The following is a 22632-nucleotide window of genomic DNA, read 5'->3' as shown; positions in this document are numbered from 1 at the left end:
ACATTTTATTTTATATTGTATTAAATACATTGTATCTTATACTATATAAAGCTTTATTTCTTGATTTTTTGCTTACAATTACATTATCACTATATACTATATCTTATTTCTTAGTTTTGAAAATGTGATTTCTAAAATTCTATATATAGATAGATAATGCTTTATTTAATATATTTGCAACTTAGATATTAGGTTTGTCATTGATGCAATCATAAAGGCAGTGCTGAAAATTCTTGTTTACAGTTATTTGAGGGCATTTATGCTAAGATTATTTTCATGGGATGAATTATTAGAAGAGTTAGTAGATCTAAGAATATGAAGATTTCTAAAACTTATCATACATATTGTCATATTTATCTTTAACTTTGTTAAAGTGTTTCTCAACACCTTGTCCAAGAATGTGTCTGTAGGGGATGATTGTATAAGTGTATAACAAAAAAAAGAATTTTATTATAATTGCTTTATTGATTTTTAGAAGGTTGATTTTTTAAAAAAACATGCATATTCACCATTTGTATTACTTCTTTTTAAAATATCTGTTCATGTATTTGTATATTTAATTAAGGTAATATTTATATTACTGATCTGTAAGAATTATGTGTATATTAAGTCTATATTTATACTTATATCAGATAATACACAATATATAATATCATACTATAACATATATTCATCTTACTTCCAAAATCCTTGCTCGTAAGGATTAACAGTGATTGGATGGCTTCTTCTGTCTCTGACATAGGTGATCACTTAGTCAATCTTTCTAAATTAATTTCTGGTGTAAAAGATATGTGTGGACAAATTGAATGAGTGACCCTCAGGTAATTACTTATTTTAGAGAAGAACCTGAAAAGGCATTTTTACCCATTTCACATTGAATGGTACCACGAAAATAAGGGAGAATAAGGCTGAAAATACTGTGTTATTTTTTGTGCTTTTTGCAAAGATGAATAATCATTATTCAGCTCCCTAAATAGAAAAATGCTATTTGGACCATTTTCTTATTAATCTCTAGGACTTCACAAATGCAATTGAAAGTAATTGTGTAAACTAAAACTAAATTGAGAAAATAAGTATTACTGATAATAACTTTTAAATGCTTTCTAAATTCCTAAGATCGTTGATTCAAATTAGAATTTACTCTATGTAATTATTCATAGAATAGAAAAAAGAATCTGTTCTCTTCATTGAATGTGGAAAATATTGGAAAATAAAAGAATACTATGTTGATACAATGGCTCCAATGAATAAAAATGTCTCTAACCTGAGGAAAAGATTACATTTTTTTTTCCCCTGAGGCTAATAGAAAGTTAATTATTTAACATCAATAATATTAAAATTTCATACATTATCATAACAAATACTATTGACATTGATATTTGGGTTCATTTTCCATTATAGATTTCTGTAAATTATTATCTGAGGTTGAGGAGGTAATAAGATAAGGAGATAAATTAAGAGAAATATAAATGGAAAGTCAAAAGTATTAGCCAGGCTCTCAGGTATACAATGTGCCTTTCAGTGCTGGGATCAATGAAATGCATATTCAGAAGGCAATGCCAAGCACCATTTCTAAAATGATACACTATGCATTCTTTGAGAGCATTCTATTATTTCCCTATCAATTAATCAGTTTACTAATCACCTAATGAAGTCAGTGTCAGCTGTAATTTTCAGTATTTATGAGATCCTCATCAACGATTAGCCCTTTTATGAGCCCATTCCAAGGTGAGTAGAATATATAGATTCTACCCAGTCTACACACCTTCTCTTACTCAGGTGACAGCTATGGCACCCTAGGAAGCTCACTGGTCTTTACTTTTGTTTGGGTTTGTGTTCTGTCTCATCCAATTACCAGAAGGATAAACAATGTTTCCGAGTTTCTGTATCTGTAAACTCAAATAAGTCTGCCCATAGATCTACTGTATAGCTAAAATACAATAAAATGCTCATAATCCTATGAACATGTATATAATTAAAGTAATGTGAAAAATTTACATTGTTGTTATTAAAAATAATAAATACAAACAAAGAGATACATATAGAAATGAGGATAATTAAGCCAGACAGCAAGGAATGTTTACCTTTAGTGAGGAGATATAATTGTGATACCCCTCTCCCGTTGCGGAGCACAGGCTCCAGACGCACAGGCTCAGCGGCCATGGCTCACGGGCCTAGCCGCTCCGCGGCATGTGGGACCTTCCCAGACCAGGGCACGAACCCCGTGTTCCCTACATCGGCAGGCGGACTCGCAACCACTGTGCCACCAGGGAAGCCCGTGATACCCATTCTTCAAGCTAATTGTGAGGTACAATATAATAAGTAGGATGCTCAAAGAGTAGGTTTATCAAGGCTTTGGCGGAGTTAACAAAGCGAGGATCAGTAAATCCTACCTTTAGGATAGAAAAAAAAGAATTTTTGGAAGGCAAGAGTTTGGTGACAAATTGAATTGCTAAAAAATGACTTGCAGTAATCACTGAAGATGCTGGTATTTCCTGAAAGGACAGGGGGCAAATTAACATCTCTCCCCTGCAACTGTACATTGGAGGTTATTGGGAATATTTCAAAGAAAAAAATGATTATGATAAACTGTCAATGATAATAAAAGAAAATTAAAAAGGAAAGAAAATGGGACCAAAAGAGCCACAAGTTAAGATTTGAAATTTGTTAAATGTATAACTCCCATTAAAATTTATCTCATTATTTTCAATAAATCAAGCACAATAACAAAATTAAATCAGTAAAGCTTCTCAAAATGTTTACAGTGTAGCACATAATATGCAAGAGAAAAAAACAATATAAAGTAAGCTGTAGGAAAAAAAGAATGAAGTAACTTGTTGGCAATATTAATAGACTTTCTGAGTTTAAAAATTTATCACCTCGGGCTTCCCTGGTGGTGCAGTGGTTTAGAATCCGCCTGCTGATGCAGGGGACACGGGTTCGTGCCCTGGTCCGGGAAGATCCCACATGCCGCGGAGCAGCTGGGCCCGTGAGCCATGGCCGCTGAGCCTGCGCGTCCGGAGCCTGTGCTCCGCAACGGGAAAGGCCACAACAGTGAGAGGCCCACATACCACAAAAAAAAATTATCACCTCACATAAAGATGTAAATTTATATTTTATTTTAGAAAAGTGCAAAAGTTATTTGATTTTTGAAAAATTCAGGAAAAGAGTAGGTATGTTTTGCCACAAAGAGTCTGTTGAAAATAAGAGATTCAAAAAAAAGGCAAAGAAATATAACTTCTAGAATATGTCTTCTGAGATCACTGATAAAATGCCCACTGTCACCTCAGGCCATTTTGAAAGGTTGCATTCATATGATCAAGGGAAGGACTGGGGGATATAATGCCACATTTCTTTTTTCTTACAGTTAAAAGAAAAGGAAATATGTCTGATTGCAACCTTTGTGTTGCCTTTTTGCTAGCTCTAGAGATTTAAATAAAATAAAATAACACATATGAAACTGGCTCTTTGTTTCAAAGTCAAATAATATTTACTTTGTTGAATTTGTTAATATTTTATTCAGCCATCAATGGAAATTTACTTCAAAGTTGCTCTATTTTAATCCTACCTGAATGATATATAATAGTAACTATTTACTGGCCCTCAAATTTATAATCACAAGTACCAAATACAATATTCGAATGTTTAGAATTACTTTGAACTACTTAGAAAAACATTTTCTTATTAAAGAATAATCCTATTACATTCCTGATAAAGAAATACATACACACACACACACAAACACACACACATACACAGTCTTACATGCCAATGCATAAAGTTAAAGGTTTTTGGTGGTTATAATATTTATAATATTTTTTCTTGTTATGACATTATCAGAACAAAAACTAGAATGCAGCATGCAATTTAACTCAGCAAGTCTAAAATTGCTCATGAACATAGGCACATTCACACAAACTTAAAAAAAGATACATCAACCAAAATCTAACAATTTCACAGAGAATTATCCCATGAGGTCAATAAATGGCTCTTTTTTCTTTATTTGAGTTTTCATGATAATTATTTGAGGTAAACAAGGCTATTGCCTGTTTCTGATTTTAAGAGTCACAATTCTAAAGCAATGAGACAAAAAGATGCTAGCCTCTTAATTACAGGCAATGTTCCAAAATACTTCTTAAAAACCTATTTGCATAAAAATCCAAAGTAACAACATGCAAATGAATCTGTTTTCAAATAACTGCTATCTCCATTTTGTGTGCCTGGGTACAGGGTTTGGAGAAGGGGGGCAGTGGCTTTGCTTTACCACTAGCTTTGTTCATACTACAAAAGATTAAATATTGATATTTCATAATTAGAGATGCTTCTCTTTTTTATGGAAAACCTCATGTTTTTGAAAAACATGTGCAAGATGAATTAGAGTGGCATATATAGACAACATCATAGATTAGTATCATGTTTTATTCCACTTTATTTTTTTCCTTTTAGTAAGATACAAATCAGATCAGAGAAGATACCCTCTATTCATTTGTTTTTACCATCATCTGAGCAGATTATTTTTAAAAAAGAGAGAAATGGGGCAATGTATCTAGGAGGGTGACTAGTGTATCTTCTGAATTGTCATACTGTCTGGAACCTTAGTTTACATAAGATATACAAATATTGTGCCTTAGAAATATATAACATGTAATAATTATTAGAATAACATTCATTGTGTCAGTTTGGGTCATTTTGCCCACTCTTCTCAGAAGGTTGTGCTGGGGGCTACTAATATTTTTAACAATTAAGAATAACACATTCTATTTGTAGTTTTTTAAGGAACCTCCATACTGTTCTCCATAGTGGCTGTATCAATTTACATTCCCACCAACAGTGCAAGAGGGTTCCCTTTTCTCCATACCCTCTCCAGCATTTATTGTTTCTAGATTTTTTTGAGATGGCCATTATGACTGGACCTCATTGTAGTTTTTGTTTTGTTTTGTTTTTTTGCAGTACGCGGGGCTCTCACTGTTGTGGCCTCTCCCTTTGTGGAGCATAGGGTCCGGACGCGCAGGCTCAGCAGCCATGGCTCACGAGCCTAGTCGCTCCACGGCATGTGGGATCTTCCCGGACCAGGGCACGAACCCATGTCCCCTGCATCCGCAGGCAGACTCTCAACCACAGCGCCACCAGGGAAGCCCCTCATTGTAGTTTTGATTTGCATTTCTCTAATGATTAGTGATGTTGAGCATTCTTTCATGTGTTGTTGGCAATCTGTATATCTTCTTTGGAGAAATGTCTATTTAGGTCTTCTGACCATTTTTGGATTGGGTTGTTTGTGTTTTTGATATTGAGCTGCATGAGCTGCTCGTAAATTATGGAGATTAATCCTTTGTCAGTTGCTTCATTTGCAAATATTTTCTCCCATTCTGAGGGTCGTCTTTTCGTCTACCATATGACATAGCAATCCTACTACTGGGCATATACCCTGAGAAAACCATAATTCAAAAAGAGTCATGTACCACAATGTTCATTGCAGCTCTATTTACAGTAGCCAGGACATGGAAGCAACCTAAGTGTCCATCAACAGATGAATGGATAAAGAAGATGTGGCACATATATACAATGGAATATTACTCAGCCATATAAAGAAACAAAATTGAGTTATTTGTAGTGAGGTGGATGGACCTAGAGTCTGTCATACAGAGTGAAGTAAGTCAGAAAGAAAAACAAAAAATGCCGTATGCTAACACATATATATGGAATCTAGGAAAAAAAACGGTTCTGAAGAACATAGGGGCAGGACAGGAATAAAGATGTAGAAGTAGAGAACAGACTTGAGGATATGCGGAGGGGGAAGGGTAAGCTGGGACGAAGTGAGAGTGGCATGGACATATATACACTACCAAATGTAAAATAGACAGCTAGTGGGAAGCAGCCGCATAGCACAGGGAGATCAGCTTGGTGCTTTGTGACCACCTAGAGGGGTGGGATAGGGAGGGTGGGAGGGAGACGCAAGACAGAGGAGATATGGGGATCTATGTATACTTATAGCTGATTCCCTTTCTTATAAAGCAGAAACTAACACACCGTTGTAAAGCAATTATACTCCAATAAAGATGTTAATAAATAAATAAATAAATAAAATATTCTTCTCAGAAGAAGTATCACAAATGTCAGTGATCCTTTCAGTTGATTTCATCTTTAAGTCAAATTAACACAGGTCTTATTGCAGAAAAAAAAAAAAAAAAAAAAGTATTTCTTTTCCCTGATCAAATTGCTTCATCACATTGTCCAAACTTTGAGCATGAAAGTCAAAGGTCCAGAAGATCTGGCATATATTCATTTATTTTTCAAAAATATTTAATTTTTCAAAATTAATTAATTATTCAAAAGCATTTGCTGAGTGGCTTCTCTGTGATAGACACTGGGCTAGGAACAGGAAACTGAGAAGTGAACATTCCCAAGCTTACCTAAATGGACTATTGGGTTGGCCAAAAAGTGCCTTCCGTTTTTAAGTAAAAATAAAAGACACATTTTTCATTTTCTCCAAGAACTTTATTGAACAATGTATTCACCCTTCTGTTCCACTACCTTCTGCCATTTTTCAGGCAAATTTGTAATTCCATCTTCCCAAAACTTTTTATCTTTTTGAGCAAAGAACTGTTCCAGGTTCCTTTTACACTCTTCCAGGGAACTGAATTTTTTTCCATTAAGAGAATTTTGTAAAGACCTAAATAAATGGAAATCTGAAGGTGAAATGTCTGAATATGATGGACGAATCAGAACTTCCCAGCCATGCTGTAACAGTTTTTTCCTGGTCAACAAAGAAACATGTGGTCTTGCGTTATCCTGATGGAAAATTATGCATTTCCTGTTAACTAATTCTGGATGCTTTTCTTCGAGTGCTGCTTTCAGTTGGTCTAACTGGGAGCAGCACTTGTTGGAATTAATCAATTGGTTTTCCAGAAACAGCTCATAATAGAGCACTCCCTTCCAATCTCACCATATACATAACATCACCTTCTTTGGATGAAGACAGGACTTTGGTGTGGTTAGTGGTGGTTCATTTCACTTGCCCCATGATCTCTTCCATTCCACATTATTGTACAGTATTCACTTTTCATTGCCTGTCACAATTTGTTTTAAAAACAGAATGTTTTCATTATGTTTAAGTAGAGAATTACATACAGAAATACGGTCAAGATGGTTATTTTTGCTTAACTTATGTGGAACCCAAACATCAAAGTGATTCACATAACTAAGCTGGTGCAAATGATTTTCAATGCTTGACTTGGATATTTTGAGTATGTCGGCTATCTCCTGTGTTGTATAACATTGATTGTTCTCAATTAATGTCTTGATTTGATCACTATCAACTTCAACTGGCCTTCCCAACCGTGGAGCATCATCCAGAGAGAAATTACCAGCATGAGACTTCGCAATTTTGACACATTCAATCAGTCACAGTATCTTCATATACTGCACAAATCTTTTTTTGTGTTTGAGTTACGTTTTTACCTTTCTTGAAATAATAAAGCACAATATGCCAAAAATATTGCTTTTTTTCTTCCATATTCAATATTTAAATGGTTACACAAAAATTCAAAATTCATTTTGATGTCTTTATTTAAATGCATGCTGATATGACAGGTGTCACATACAATCTAACAAAATTGTTTCGAATGAAGTTAAAGACAACTAAGTGCTACTAGAGCCATCTTATGGAAAAATTGAACAAACCTTTTGGCCAATGCAATAGTTTCTCATGCAAATTAGAGAACCATGTGCTATGGTTCTAATAAAGGTTCCTTCAAGTTGCAGTGGAATGCATATGGGAAGAAGCATTATTTCTCTTAGAGGATTTTGGGGGGTGATAGTTAAAGGATTTATAAATGCAGCCTCAAATCTTGCCTAATAGGCAGTTGTTACTTGTCAATCAGTTTGAGTAAAAGTTAAAGCGTATTTACTATCCCTTCTCTGCCGGTAAAAATTATATAGAGGCTAGAAGTAGAAACTGAGAATTAAGATGAGAATACCATAGTGTGAAAACTGGAAAACTTACAGTAAATTTAATAATGAGGAAGTGTTCTTCAACGTCAAAAACTACAGAGATGTTAGATCAATACTTTAAAAGGGGCACTTTAGATAGCTAAAACAAATGAGTAGACTTTACAAGCACACATTCTGTAGAATGGAGGTACCATTGAGAATACGAAGGTTGAGGTTCAGGTTGTGAGAATTCAATTCCAGGCCTGTTCCCTTTCTTAACTTCTGCTGGAACCTGTTAGTAATTTAATTTGAGGTAAAAACTGTACTGTTTATAGAAATGTGTTGATGCTGTGTCATTGAATTGAATTTAAACAGTAAAAACCTAAACTATATTATTTTGAGGGAAAATAATATTTTATGAGATATTATCATATAATGGAACTAAAAACACTCTTGAAAATAATCAGAGGTTAAAGATTTTGTATAACACATACCTATTCCATCTTTAAACTGTTACTGTTGCATTGAGAAAGCTTTCTATTTGAACTGTGGTCAGGCCTGAGAGACACTAACTGGAAAGTGCTTACTTAGTTCTTAAGAATTTGCATAGAAAGTTTTATAGATTCAGATAGCAAAATGATATTTTAATGGATATATTTTATGTGAGCGTATACACTGAAGAATGAAGATCAAGTATAGTGTCCTAATACGAATGAAATTAGGAAATTTGAAGGGTAAATAAAAGACTTTTAACAAATTAAGATGCATAGATTAGATGATGATAGGAATACAAAATATGCTGTCAACCCGAATTATTTGCAACACATGGGTATTTATACAGGACGTTTTTTTCTCTGTGTAGTTAGGCAACTCTCGGTGCCCTTTACAAAGGTCAGCAACTCCCAGGAAGATGGATTATATATAGGTAGAACAATCTGGCATCTGTTGTGTTAAATTCCTGCTAACACTAATAAGATTATCTCTGCCCTTTTCCTCCATTTCCAAATAGTTTTGGAGCTCTCATTTTTAGAAAAGTATTTGGTATAGTTCATATGCAAAGAGTATTCCCCTTTCCTATTATTTGATAATAAGCTAAGATATTTTACAGGAAATATTAGTTAGAACAAAGCAGTTTTGGAAATGAAGAAAGCACTGTAGTATAAAGGACGTTTCTCAATTTGTAACTGAGCTCCATCACATTTTATTTGGAAAAGCACTACTACAATACCTATACTAACCTTTAACTATATTTTAAATTACTACAAAGTAATCAGTCCCTTTACAAACAAAATAAAGTACTTTACCAGTAATGTCTGGTTTCCCTAGGTGCTTACCTACTAGGTGAGCCCTGCCATAGACTACTGACCATGCTATTATCTTTCCTGAGTTTTTAAGGTGCTTTGCTTATGGAATACAGAACAATGCACCACTTGCAAAAGTAGCCTGCTCACTGAATGAGAACTAAAGCGATGACTATATTCTCTTCATGCAAAGGCTTGCATTAAATAAAATCGTCATGAAAAATTTAGTTATTAGCCAAAAAAAAAAAGAAGGTACAATCTCATTTCACTTGTGTATTCAGACTTAGAGTGGACAGATCATTTATTGTGGGGATACAGATTGATATTTGAAAGAACATGAGTAGGAAGATCTCTTTTACCGAACACACATGATAAATGATGATGTGCATAAAATGCATAAAATGAAATGAGAAATAGCAAAGATCATAATTTGTTCCAAGTAGTCTTTTCAAAGAATTTTAAAATATCAAGTGCTAATTAATCCATTAAGAATATTACATTTCCTAATAGCAACCAGTTTGTTGGAAGCAATCCTTCGAAAACAAACAAAAGCTTAATTATACTATTTATTAATCATTTAAGATAATAGTGAAATTAATAATGGATATATTACCTTAAAGAACAATTATTCTGAATTCGAATTTCTTGGTTATATATTTTAAAAATTGTCAAGGGCAAATTCTGTTCACATCCCTATGTCTTCCTCTTATAGTTTTATAGTAAAATCATATTTTCAAACTCTAATTTCTAATCATACTTTTGGAGTAAAGATTAACAATGACTTGGCTTTTACACCTCTGATTTCTCCATATGGAGAGCAGCACAACACAAATTATTACGGTGTTGTAATTTTAAATAGACACACTTTTATCATCAAAGTAATACACACTCAAGGGCAAAATAAATAAGTAAAATGCACTAAAAGTCTCACTTCCCAGAGACCGGTATTGTTAACATCTTACTCTATGTAACCTAATCTAGACATTTTTATATACTTAAGGTGAAAATCGAATCATTCAGCAAATTTCTGTAATATCTTTTATCCTCCTGCATTTTTATAGTATTTTTGATATGTTCTACATGTCATGTATTTAATCAACATTCTTAATGTTGGAAATTGGAAATACTAAATCTGGATTTTTATAAACAACTTTGTGAGATGCACTGTTGTAGCTACATCTTTCCTATAACCCTCTAAAAAGCCTTTGGGAGAATGCACAAATGGCCTTCAGAAAATTTGTGCCAATCAGTTCGTGCAAGTGAATTTTTTAAGCAGTTCAGGTAAGTGCTAGTTTCTTGCATGCATTAATTACCCTACTGAACATGATTTTGTTTTAATTTGCTTTTCTGATTTTAAAAAGTGGATAATTTAAATCTCCTTATTGGATATCTAAAAAATAAATTTCTCATCCAAGTTATTTGTCTGTGTTTCTATTTCTATTGTATTGGCATATTCATCATTTTCTAATGAATTTGTAGATGTCCTTTAGGTATTTTTATAGATACTGACTTTTGCAAAATTTCTCATTCTGAGCTATATGAGATACTCAATATTGAATTAATAAAATTTGCATTTTTAAAGAATCAGTCATATAACTGACCAACTTAAATGTTACATGAAAACCATTGCTATGTGTGGGTTAATATTAACCTGAAATAATATAGTGACTTTCTGTAACATATAGCATATTATTTAGACAAATAATAAAGCTGAATAAATTTTAGAATGCAGATGCTGAAAATAGGAGTTGCTTGTGCTCTTGCGAAATAAGTTTAACACTGACCATGTTTAAGAAGAAAAATAATAACATGCTAATGGAATAAATTTAAAAGAATAATTAATAAACAGTATACTATTAGAAGTACAAACTGGCAGAATATAAAGCCTAGTATTTTGGGTAGAAAATAATCTTTGTGTCATAGTTGACCATAACCTTGAAGTGTTTCAAGGATAAGGAAGTACTGGTGATGAGAAAGCATGATATTTGATAGCATTAATGACTTACGTAATAGGAAATTGATTTCCTAACATCTCTCCCTTGCATAGTGGGTTTTCCCTTAGATTGAAAGAGAATCAATATGTCAATATCTGAGTATATGAAAGGCAGCCAAGTGCAAAGAAAACACTATTCAATTAGCAGTTAGGAGACCTGATTTCTTAACCTACTTGTGCCACAAATGAGTTGTGTGACCTTGGACAAGTCATTTGGTCCTTCCAAGGTTTACTTTCGTCACCCAAAAAAGAAAATGGTATCCAAGGCCCAGAACTAATTCATTAAATTCAATTTTGAAATAAATTTAAATAAAAAGGAGAGTATTAAAAATACCTTGAATATCCTTTGATGATGTTTCCTAAACTGTCTTTATGAAGGCCATTTTCTTTTTTGTAATAGCTATTGTTTTGTGAGAGTTTAATTTGGAATAAGTACTATTCTTATTGAATGCTCCCCAAACTTTAGAAGGTGAGTATTGCCCTTAGTGAAGAAACTGATCTAAGAGAGGCTAAACAATTTGCCCTGCTTCACAGTGCTAGTGAGCAGTCAGACTAAGATTCAAAGGCAGGCAGTCTGACTCTGTAATCTAACTTTAAGCATCACCTACACTTTCATCAGTACATATTTTTGCTCAAATAAACTTGGGAAACACTGGCTTCACCAGAGCAAACTCAGCTGAACACAGGACATTTTAGAATACTTAAGATTTGTTTTGAATCTCCAAGAGGGAATCATGTACAGAGCTGCCCACTTTTTTTTTTGACTACAGAAGTCCTATGAAAAGGAATACTGAACATGTCAAAGGCACTAATATTCTGCAAAATTCTTTTGGAAAATGCCAAGTCTTCACAGACATCCAATGGTACTTTCACTCAGGAAGATCTTTATAAAAAACAATTCCATAAATAATTTGGAGAAGTATTAAAGATGAAAATCTATCTATGGGATTTACTTTCCCATAAGACTAAATCCCATTTTCCATGTTTTTTTTCCTGTTTAGCACATTTTACTGTAAGAAATTTTACCAGTGCATTACAGATGTGTTTACCAGGGCTCCTCTGGTGGTGCAGTGGTTAAGAATCCTCCTGCCAATGCAGGGGACACGGGTTCAAGCCCTGGTCTGGGAAGATCCCACATGCCACGGAGCAACTAAGCCCGTGCGCCACAACTACTGAGCCTGTGCTCTAGAGCCCGGGAGCCCCAACTACTGAAGCCTGTGCACGACAACTACTGAAGCCCACATGCCTAGAGCCCATGCTCTGCAACAAGAGAAGCCACCGCAATGAGAAGCCCACACACCACAAGGAAGAGTAGCCCCCGCTCGCCGCAACTAAAGAAAGACAGAGCACAGCGACGAAGACCCAACAGAGCCAAAAATAAATAAACATATATATATATTTATTTCTATATATAGAACGTTCCCTCTCTCTCTCTGTTTCTCTATCTATCTGTCTATCTATATATATACAGAGAGAATGATGTGTTTACCAAGGGAAAACTGGCTTCAGGATGGTAGTGTTCTGGAAAGATGTTGATACTTTTATATTAAGAGCATTCTTTCCCAGCAGTTTTGCTTAGGACATTGTGGAGAACATTTTTTACCATCTCTTAGTAGTGCTGAAATTTAAACATAGTGATTGTTTGAAAAATATTTTCTATAATACATTATAAAGGAATAAAAATAACCCATAATTTATAGCATTATCCTGTGAATGTCTAAGTATTTCAATTATATTCGTCATATAAGCAAGCTATGACAAAACAAAAATCACGATTGTTCCAAATTAGATACTTCATCATATTTAATCATCTGAGATTTTCTAAATACCACTTTGAACAAAAATGTTTAGACAAAATCAAAAAATCAAAATAAAAAGAATTTATACTCAGTGAGAGTGTCAATGATATACATATTTAATGGATAGATTAGTATTTGATATATTTCAAATTGATTTTTCTCTTTCTCCTGAGACTCATAAAATATATTCAATCTCATAAAACACCCCAGAATTAGAATACAGGTAGAACAACATAATAGAGTTGATCCTCATTATTCACAGAGTCTGTATTTGTAAATTAGCTTACTCACTACAATGTATTTGCAACCCCAAAAGCAATACTTTGCGGTCATTAGCAGACATGCTCAGAATGGAGAAAAATTTATCTCATTCAACTCGTTTATTCCCAGTTCAGGTTGAAGGAGATGGTGCTCTGCCTTCTTGTTCCAGTTCTCACACTATAATAGTGTCCTTTCCTTGATCTATTTATTACCATTGTTTTTCATTTTGAATCAACTGCACATTTTAAGATTTTGTTTCCAGATACTCCTGACATACTTCTAAAAAGTATAGAAAGAAGTCTTGCAAATAAAAGCTGAATTACTTTTTTAAGCCACAGAAATCACTGCTCTGGGTTCCTAATGGAAGAGAAAGTGTGATCGAATGTGGTGGGCAGACTGCCCCATTTTAAAATGACTTGTTTATAGTGAGGACTGAGGAGCCACGGTTCCACTTTGAAATCTCAAAGCAGAGTTGAGAGAGAGAACCCATGACATAAAAATCAGAATGCTTAAAGCAATGTGGGTAGAAAAAAGACCCTCCAATCCCCTAAAGTAGATTCTTGGACAGGAAACTGCCAGAGTGGGAGAATATGACAGGATGGGTCTTGAGCATGACTTGCCAAAGTTACTGAGACTTACCAGATATACTTAGAAAATTAAGAAGGAGCTGGGTTTATTCTTTATGCAAATATACAGTAAAGTTTAAATTATTCTCATTCATATGATATAATCGCTCATTTTAGAAGGTACTACAGTTAAGCAAAGCTTATAAAATCTAGGATAAGAGCAGACATATGAGAAGACAAGTGAGCTTTTATGTGGTGGATAGGCTTCTCTCTATATAATCTAGTATTATACATGTAAATTTTAAGAAAGAGCAGTTATTTGGAAAAGCAGATCTCTGGTTCAATAGAAAGGGGTATAGATTTTAAGTGATTATAGATATAGCTATAGAGAATTATAGCTACTAGTATACATATATACATTAATATATATTATCAAGTATATATATAGTTAGCATATATTTATACTATATAGTATCTATATGTATGTTATCCATACAAATCACAGTATATAGACTTGGTAGTTAGCTACAAATAGGGGTTACTGAGCACAAAGGTACAGATGAGAATCTCCAAGGCAAACTGTATAAGAAATGTGTATTAGCAGCAGTAACTAGAGGAATGTCCACTTCTAGGGAGTTTGTAGAAGAAAATTAACAAAATAGAAGACATGTCATAATGCTATGAAGAAAGTAAGGTAGAATATAATGATGTGACCATTGGGACTGGATGTCATTACTGGTATAATTTTCATGTTAATGGAGATAACAGGCTGAAACCAGGTATGTTATATTTAAGGCAATCAGTGTGCATCAGAAAAATAAAGCTGAGGGAACATTATATGAAAAACTTATGACAGGGAGGTGGTGGAGGGATGACAGAAGCAGCAAAACTACCCTTCCTCAAGTTTCTGCAGCCTACATACTTAAACTTTTAAAAAGAATTTCACAGTGCTTGGTACTTGGAAGTACTCAACAGATTTTATTTAAATAAAATATATTATTTAGACTCCAGTGGAAAAAAAAAAAAACATGTGATCTGTACATAATCAACATTCCTATTAACACAGGAAAAAAACTGAGACAATGACATTAAGTAAACTGTATCAGGATACACAGTACAGACTCCGGGTGTGAATGCAGGTAAGTTCAAATTCTAAAGCATGAGCTCTTACTCTGTTTTAATGCCTAACCATTTAAGTTGGGATGCTGATGTGTAAAACTCCCTCTCTAAAGAATGATTTGTTTACTTATTTAAATAGACTATATTTTTTAGACTTGTTCTAGTTTCACAGCAAAATTGAGGGAAAAATATGGAGATTCTCTATATACACCCTGTCCCTAAACATACATAATTTCCCCAGTTATTAATTTCTCCCACCAGACTGGTACAATTGTTACAACTATGAACCAACATTAACATATCAATATCATCCAAAGTTCATAGTTTACATTAGGTTTCACTCTTGGTGTTACACCTTCTATGGGTTTGGACAAATATATAATGGCATGTATCCACCATTATAGTATGATATAGAGAACAGTTTCACTGCCCTAAAAATTCTCTGTGCTCTGCCTATTCATCCCTCCCTCTCCCTTAACTCCTAGTAATCACTGATTTATTTACTGTGTCCACAGTTTTGCCTTTTCCAGACTGTCATATAGGTAGAATCACATACTATATAGACTTTCCAGATTGGCTTATTTCACTTAGTAATATCCACTTAGGGTCCCTCTGTGTCTTTTCATGGCTTGATAGCTCTGAAAAACATTCCATTCCTTGGCTACACCACATTTTATTTATCTATTCACCTCCTGAAGAACATCTTGGTTGCTTCCAGGTTTGGGCAATTATGAATAAAGCTGCTATAAACATTTCTGTGCTTTTGTGTAGATCCAAATTTAGAACTTTTGGGGGGTAAATACCAAGGAGTGTAATTGTTAGACTGAATAGTAAGAGTATGTTTTGTTTTGTAAGAAACTGCCAAATGGTCTGCCAAAGCTGCTGTACCATATTGTAGTCCCACTAGCACTGTATGAGAGTTCCTGTTGCTGCATACCCTCACCAGCATTTGGTGTCATCAGTTTCTTGGATTTTGGCCATTCTCTAATAGGTGTGTGGTGGTATCTCATTGTTGTTTTAATTTGTATTTCCCTGATGACATATAATGTGGAACATCTTTTTTCATATATGTATTCATCATCTGTATATTGTCTTTGGCAAAGTGTTAAAGGTCTGTGGCCCATTTTTTTTTTTTTTTTTTTTTTTTTTTGTGGTACGCGGGCCTCACTGTTGTGGCCTCTCGTGGCCTCTCCCGTTGCGGAGCACAGGCTCCGGACGCGCAGGCTCAGCGGCCATGGCTCACGGGCCCAGCCGCTCCGCGGCATGTGGGATCTTCCCAGACCGGGGCACGAACCCGTGTCCCCTGCATCGGCAGGCGGACTCTCAACCACTGCGCCACCAGGGAAGCCCCTGTGGCCCATTTTTAAACCAAGTTGATTGTTTTCTTATTTCTGAGTTTTAAGAGTTCTTTGTTATAGGATAGTTATTTTGCATAAATATCCTTTATATGTCTTTTGAAAATATTTTCTCCTAATTTGGGTTTTTTCTTTTAATTCTTTTGACACTGTCTTTCGTGAAGCAGAAGTTTATAATTTTAATGAAGTTCAGCTTATCAATTCTTTCTTTCATGGATTGTGCCTTTTATCTAAAGTCATCAACAAACTCAAGGTTGTCTAGATTTTCTCCTGTGTTACCTTCTGAGAGTTTTATAGTTGTGGTTTTACATTTAGGTTAGGTCTGTTACTCACTTTGAATTAATTTTTGTGAAGGATATAAGGTCTGTGTTTAGATTAATTTTTTTACATATATATGTCCAGTTGTTTCAACATCATTTGTTAAAAAGATTATCTTTGAGATATAGGTCTAATAAAATTGTCTATTTCTTCTTATGTAAATTTTGGTAAATTCTCATCCCTCTTTATCTCTGATAACATTCTTTGGTCTGTAGTGTGCTCTGTCTGAAATTAATATAGCTATTCCTGCTTTCTTTGGTTAGTTTCAGCATGGTATCTTTCTCTATTAACTTTTAATTTACGTGTATCTTTATATTTAAAGTGGGTTTCTTGAGGACAACATATAGTTAGTTCTTGTTTCTTGATCCACTCTCTCAATCTCTGTCTTTTAATTGGTGCATTTAGACCATTAACATTCAAAGTGTTTATTGATGTAGCTGGATTAGTACCTGTCATATTGTTTACTATTTTCTATTTGTTACCTTTATTCTTTGTTCCTATTTTTGTCTTCCACTCTTTTTCTGCCTTTTGTGCTTTTAATTGAGCATTTTATATGATTTCATTTTCTCTTCTTTCTTAGCATATTAGTTATACTTCTTTTTATCTCATTTTAATAGTGAATAATTTACTCTTGTATTTTTATTACTAGGATAGTATTTGTAAATGTGCAATTTTCTGACTTGCATATGTAAAAATAATACATATCCACAAAAGCAATGCCTTTTTCTTATATTTTTCATTATAAAACTCATTTTGACATGGTTAGCTTTCAAAGTTTGTTTTTAAAGAGTTTATTTTCAATTACATCATAAATGTAAGCATTCATTTTAATGAATGTTTAATGAATGAATGTATTTGTGTTTTAATTCAAAAATATTGAGTGCCCACTACTATATGTCTGACATCTTATCATCCTCATCTTAAGTATTCAACCATCTGTTTACACATGAAAATCAAAGCATACATCCCATTCGATATTTGCAAACTAAACGTTTCTAGGATAGGAAACTTTGTACTGTTTCACATTTTATGAAACTATACTGCATAAAATAAAAGTAAAATTTTTAGAAGTCAGAAAAATTAGGAGTATTTTGTAAAGCTATATAAGTATCTGGCACATTTCTACTACAATAGTAAACATTTTTCAAATATGATTGAGCTCTTTTCAACTTGTGAATGCCTTCTTTATTCATTCAGGTTTCCCATCTCTGATATCTAACATCTCTTGAATATTCAGGCAGTGGGATGAATTTTTATGGTATCAAATTAGCTAAGCTGGAACCACCTTTCCTAGAATTCCCTTCCATTTTATTTCCAATTTTGGTGAGCCACTTTTTTTTTTTTTTTTTTTTTTTTTTGTATGGGAAAAAAAAGCAGAAAAGAAAAAGGTGGACATTCTTTTTTACACAGAAGACAGTTGGTGCAGGGCCCAGGGTCCTACAATATTTATCACACATATTATTGCTTTTTTGCTGGCTCACTTTGTTGGTGCAGGGCAGCAGCCAGGACTGAAGGTTTTCCAGCTTTGCCAGTCTTCTTTCTTCAGCCTCACTGACACCTTGGTCAAGTTCATATGTAATTCAGGCTCAAATGGCATCAACCTTTCATACAAATCACCTCTATCATCAGTGTTTTGAGTGTGTAGGTGATCAGACACTGACATACTGACATTTCTGTCCACTGTAGTGGATTTCAGCTCACCCTTGCAGATTCCAGTTTTTCCTTGCTTTCCCCATTTCCTATCCATTTTTCCTTCCAGACCATCTTATTTTGTGGCTTTATATCATCTCCTAGTGGTTATGCTTCTCTGCTCAAACCTGACTGAAACAGGCAGATCCAAATTTGGGCCACATTTTTTGCTTCAGTGGTACCCTAGCCATACCTTCTTATCTCAATGTTTATCAAATCATCTTGCACTTCCTTATTTGTCTCTCCCACTTCATTGAGAGTAATGTGAGACAAAGATTTTATTTACCTATCGTTTTACTGTAATAGACCAGTTCTGTGTATTATGCATTAAAAATACTTAATATATGCATGCTTAATTGAATGAGGCCCTATACAAATTTATATTTACTTAAACATTTCCAAGGATTTATTTTTTTAAGTAAAGTACTTCAAGGAAGTCTACTGTTGCTACAGTTTTTATCCTCACAGACTCTTGTATGTAATAGTAGTAAGGTGAGCAGGTGTTTAATTAGAAGGAAGCCCTTAGGTCAATTGCTGATGTATTTAATAAAGACTATTTTCACCTCAAACCATCTGTGAATCCTAGCTTTCATCATTCAAGGACTGTAGCTTTGTTCTTGATTACATTTGGGGATTAATGGTATAATAGGCTATACCATCCTACAAACCTTAATCTATTATAATTCTTGCTTTTATTTTTATGACCAAAGACTTTGTTTTCAAAGGCTGTTCTGTCATAGAGCCACATGCTGCCTCAGCCACTGCTACTCTGTTATTTTGGGCAAGACACACCACTAAAAGTGTATCGGGGGTAATATCTATGTTATAAACAGGGTTATTATACTGGATAAAAGGAATATATATAAATAAAGCTCATACACAGTCCTTAGCACTTAACATCTGTCCAATGAGTATTAGTTATTATCAGATTTATTTTTAAAAAATAGAGAGTAAAAGCTCAGCAATTTATAGGTGCCCATGCAACATCACAGTTAAATTCAATGCTGATATATACACTTGGGTATAATAAAAAAAGTTCACTGCTCAGTTGAAGTTATGAATTTTTCATATCTGTTACCAATCCTTCTAAATTAAGAAATCACTTCTGACTACAAGTTAAGCAGCTTTAAAATTGCTATTCTTCCACTGCTGACAGTGTACCAGCAATATATTAAAATTCTAAGAATAAAATTCTCAACATTTTTATGTATAGCCCATGAGATATTATTTACAATAATTCACTGTCTCCCAATCCAGTATCCCTTTTTAAAAAAAAAGTTCTCTGTAAGGTAGGCTGTGGAATTTCTTTTAAATTTAATATTTCTGTATATGGCATTCCGAATAAGTTGTAAGTTAATGAAAGAAATTCCCAAGGAGGAAATATCCATTTTTTAAAGTCATATATAGTGATATTGTATTGCTATTTATTTTGGAATCCATTGAAATCCGAGTCTAAATAAATATTGATGATGATATCCTGTTCTCCATAATATAGATTCACATTTAGTAAACTCCACAGTATCTACCAAGAGAATCGTGTACTTTTGTTAGGACACTAATATTATAGCAAAGACTAAGAGCAAATTGTTTCAGGGACTTTAGCAAATCTCAGGCGCAGGGGTTGCCTTTCATCATTACCATTTGTAAACAATAAACTGTCAAATGTGTGAGGAAAATTATGGTGATAAAAATCATGTGATTTTTAAGAACAAATATAATCCTTTTTAAAATGTATTATCAGGTATATGCCTTGTAAATGTGTGTTGAGTATTATTAATGAAATTAATAATAATTCTAAAATAATCTGTATTATGACACTATGGTGCACTTAGGGTAATGTGATTAAAAGTGACCAATTAATTAACATTATATCATAGCTTCCTGGAAGGGAGAGTTCCTAGGAGAGGGAATTTTAAGGGGAAAAAAAAAAAAAAGCCTTTAAGTAGGAAATTGATATGGTCAGAATATTTGTGTAAAAAAAATCTATAATCATTTCTCCGCATGCTTAACAGGTGAGGTTTCCAAATTCAGTTCATCCTTATCACTGTTAAACATCACCCTAGAATCCACAGTGCCATTTCCCTCTCATCTGTGAGCTCAACATTTATGTGTATCATCATTATAATTCTAACTAATTAGTTTATTTTAATTATAGTCAATACACTAAGGAGAAGTTTGAGACAGCTGATATGATTTATTACCAATTCTAAACACATTTGTCTTGCTTTTGTCAGTTGTGCTACCTCTGGAATGCCCCTGCCTGCTTGGCAGCAACCTGTCAGGGTCGTTATGATTGCTGTTTGCAGGGACATTAGCTGACAGTTCTTCCTCCACTCCTGATAAATGTACGCCTGCCATGTAATCACACCCACAAGGTCTTGCCTCATCATTCACCTATAGCTTCATCAAATATAAGAATATGTAGCATAAATATACTACAGCCACACATATATATGAATCAAACATAACATCATATGTATTAGATGACAAGAAGTTTATGCGATATTCCCTTTAAAAATGCCACACTGCACGAGGCTATAAGAGTGCCTGTGTTGGAAGAAAACCCTTCTCTTACTATGTTAAGGATACTTGAGTGGTTCTTAAAAACTGATATAGTGGAAAATAATTTCAGAGGCATGAGAGGATTTTCCCCAAGAGTAATATTTAAAAATCGGTGATTCTCAAATATTCTAGGCTTTGTGATGGCATGAGAATTTCCTGTATTAAGTTATTAACAAAGATCTGCACTGGATGAATTCAAATATATAATTTCTTCTCTGATGCTGTTCTGTTCTAGCATATACTTATATTTTAAAGCTCTGCACTGGGAACTTGACCCTGTTTTTGTTGATAAATCTTTTATTCTTCTCTCATGAATTATTAAAGTACTGTGCCAGACTAGCTTATTCTCAGTGAGTGAAAAGGAGATCCTCAAATCATACACCATCATTGTTCTTAATAAAAATCAAAGTCTTTTTTTAAACAATTTTATATTGGTAAAATTGTATGTGTTTTGGTGACTTAACATCCTTCATTGTTGAAATAAACATCATAATTTGAAAAGTATTTGATTCATTGAATCAATCTTAAATGAATTAACTTTCACATGCTATTGGTCAACAACAAAAGACTATGGCTCCATTAGAAATGTGTAACTTGTCACACTGATATGCTAGAGTCAGTACTGCTCTGAGAAGAGAGAGAATTGAAACCACTAAAGACTATGCAATTGCATGATAAGAAAGAGACAGAAAGATACTCACAGGTGATAAGGACTGAAAAATGGTCAGGAAGAAGGCACTGATCTCTGGCCTACTGACAGTATGTGCATTAAAATAAGAGATAAAAGTTGTCAAATAGGATTTTTTTTTTTTTTTTTTCGGTACGTGGGCCTCTCACTGTTGTGGCCTCTCCCATTGGGGAGCACAGGCTCCAGACGCGCAGGCTCAGCGGCCATGGCTCACGGGCCCAGCTGCTCCACGGCATGTGGGATCTTCCCGGACCGGGGCATGAACCCGTGTTCCCTGCATCGGCAGGCGGACTCTCAACCACTGCGCCACCAGGGAAGCCCATAGGATATATTTTAAAAAGAAAAAAAAAAAAAAGCTAAATCAGCTTTAGAGAGATTAAAGGCAACCTTATTAAGCAACTGACTTTGACTATAGAAAGTATCTGACACTAAGTTAAATAAATGTGAATATTTTACCGTGAAACTGGTGGAAGGAAAACAGCCAAAAGTATTTTTTTAAAGGGGAAATACTTTGTATCTCAATTTCTTCATCTGTATATTTGGTTTCCTTTTTTATTGATTTTAGACTATCAGAAATGGATGGAAATTTTAAAACACTTCTCATTTTATAGGAAACTGAAGAGTCTATAAGATAATCCCCAAAACCTATTTGTTATAAGGAGTGCCTAGATTAGAAAGAAGGTTTTCAGATTCAGTCCATGTTAAACATTATCTATGGTGTTTTTTTTTTTTATGTGACTTTTCCCTTAAATGTGTATTATCTATGCAGTTTTAATATTTAATATATATGCATCTGGGACTACCATATGTATACAATGTGTTTCTTTGCACTAAAGCCATTATATATTATAATTTTTAATGAAATAATTTGGTATATATGAAGAATCAGAAATATGGTTAAATTTTCAGTAAATTGTAAGAATAATTTTCCTAGGAAATATCTATAGTTCTATGTATTTATAGTGCAAATATGCCTTAATATTAGAAATGTTTGAATTCCAACCACTTATTCATATAGCACAATTTAATATACCAAAACCTATCTTCCTATT

The 22632-nt window shown here is 33.8% G+C and overlaps 1 pseudogene; it reads right to left on the bottom strand.

Moving 5' to 3' along the window:
• Window positions 1-22632, bottom strand: part of LOC131762038 (ubiquitin-like modifier-activating enzyme 5 pseudogene) — a 130311-nt pseudogene that overhangs the window by 17439 nt on the left and 90240 nt on the right.

The sequence above is a fragment of the Kogia breviceps genome, chromosome 1 (genome assembly GCF_026419965.1).
Source record: "Kogia breviceps isolate mKogBre1 chromosome 1, mKogBre1 haplotype 1, whole genome shotgun sequence".
Classification (NCBI taxonomy): domain Eukaryota; kingdom Metazoa; phylum Chordata; class Mammalia; order Artiodactyla; family Physeteridae; genus Kogia; species Kogia breviceps.
The sequence above is the reverse complement of the archived record's forward strand: the minus strand, read 5'-3'. Positions and strand labels throughout refer to the sequence as shown.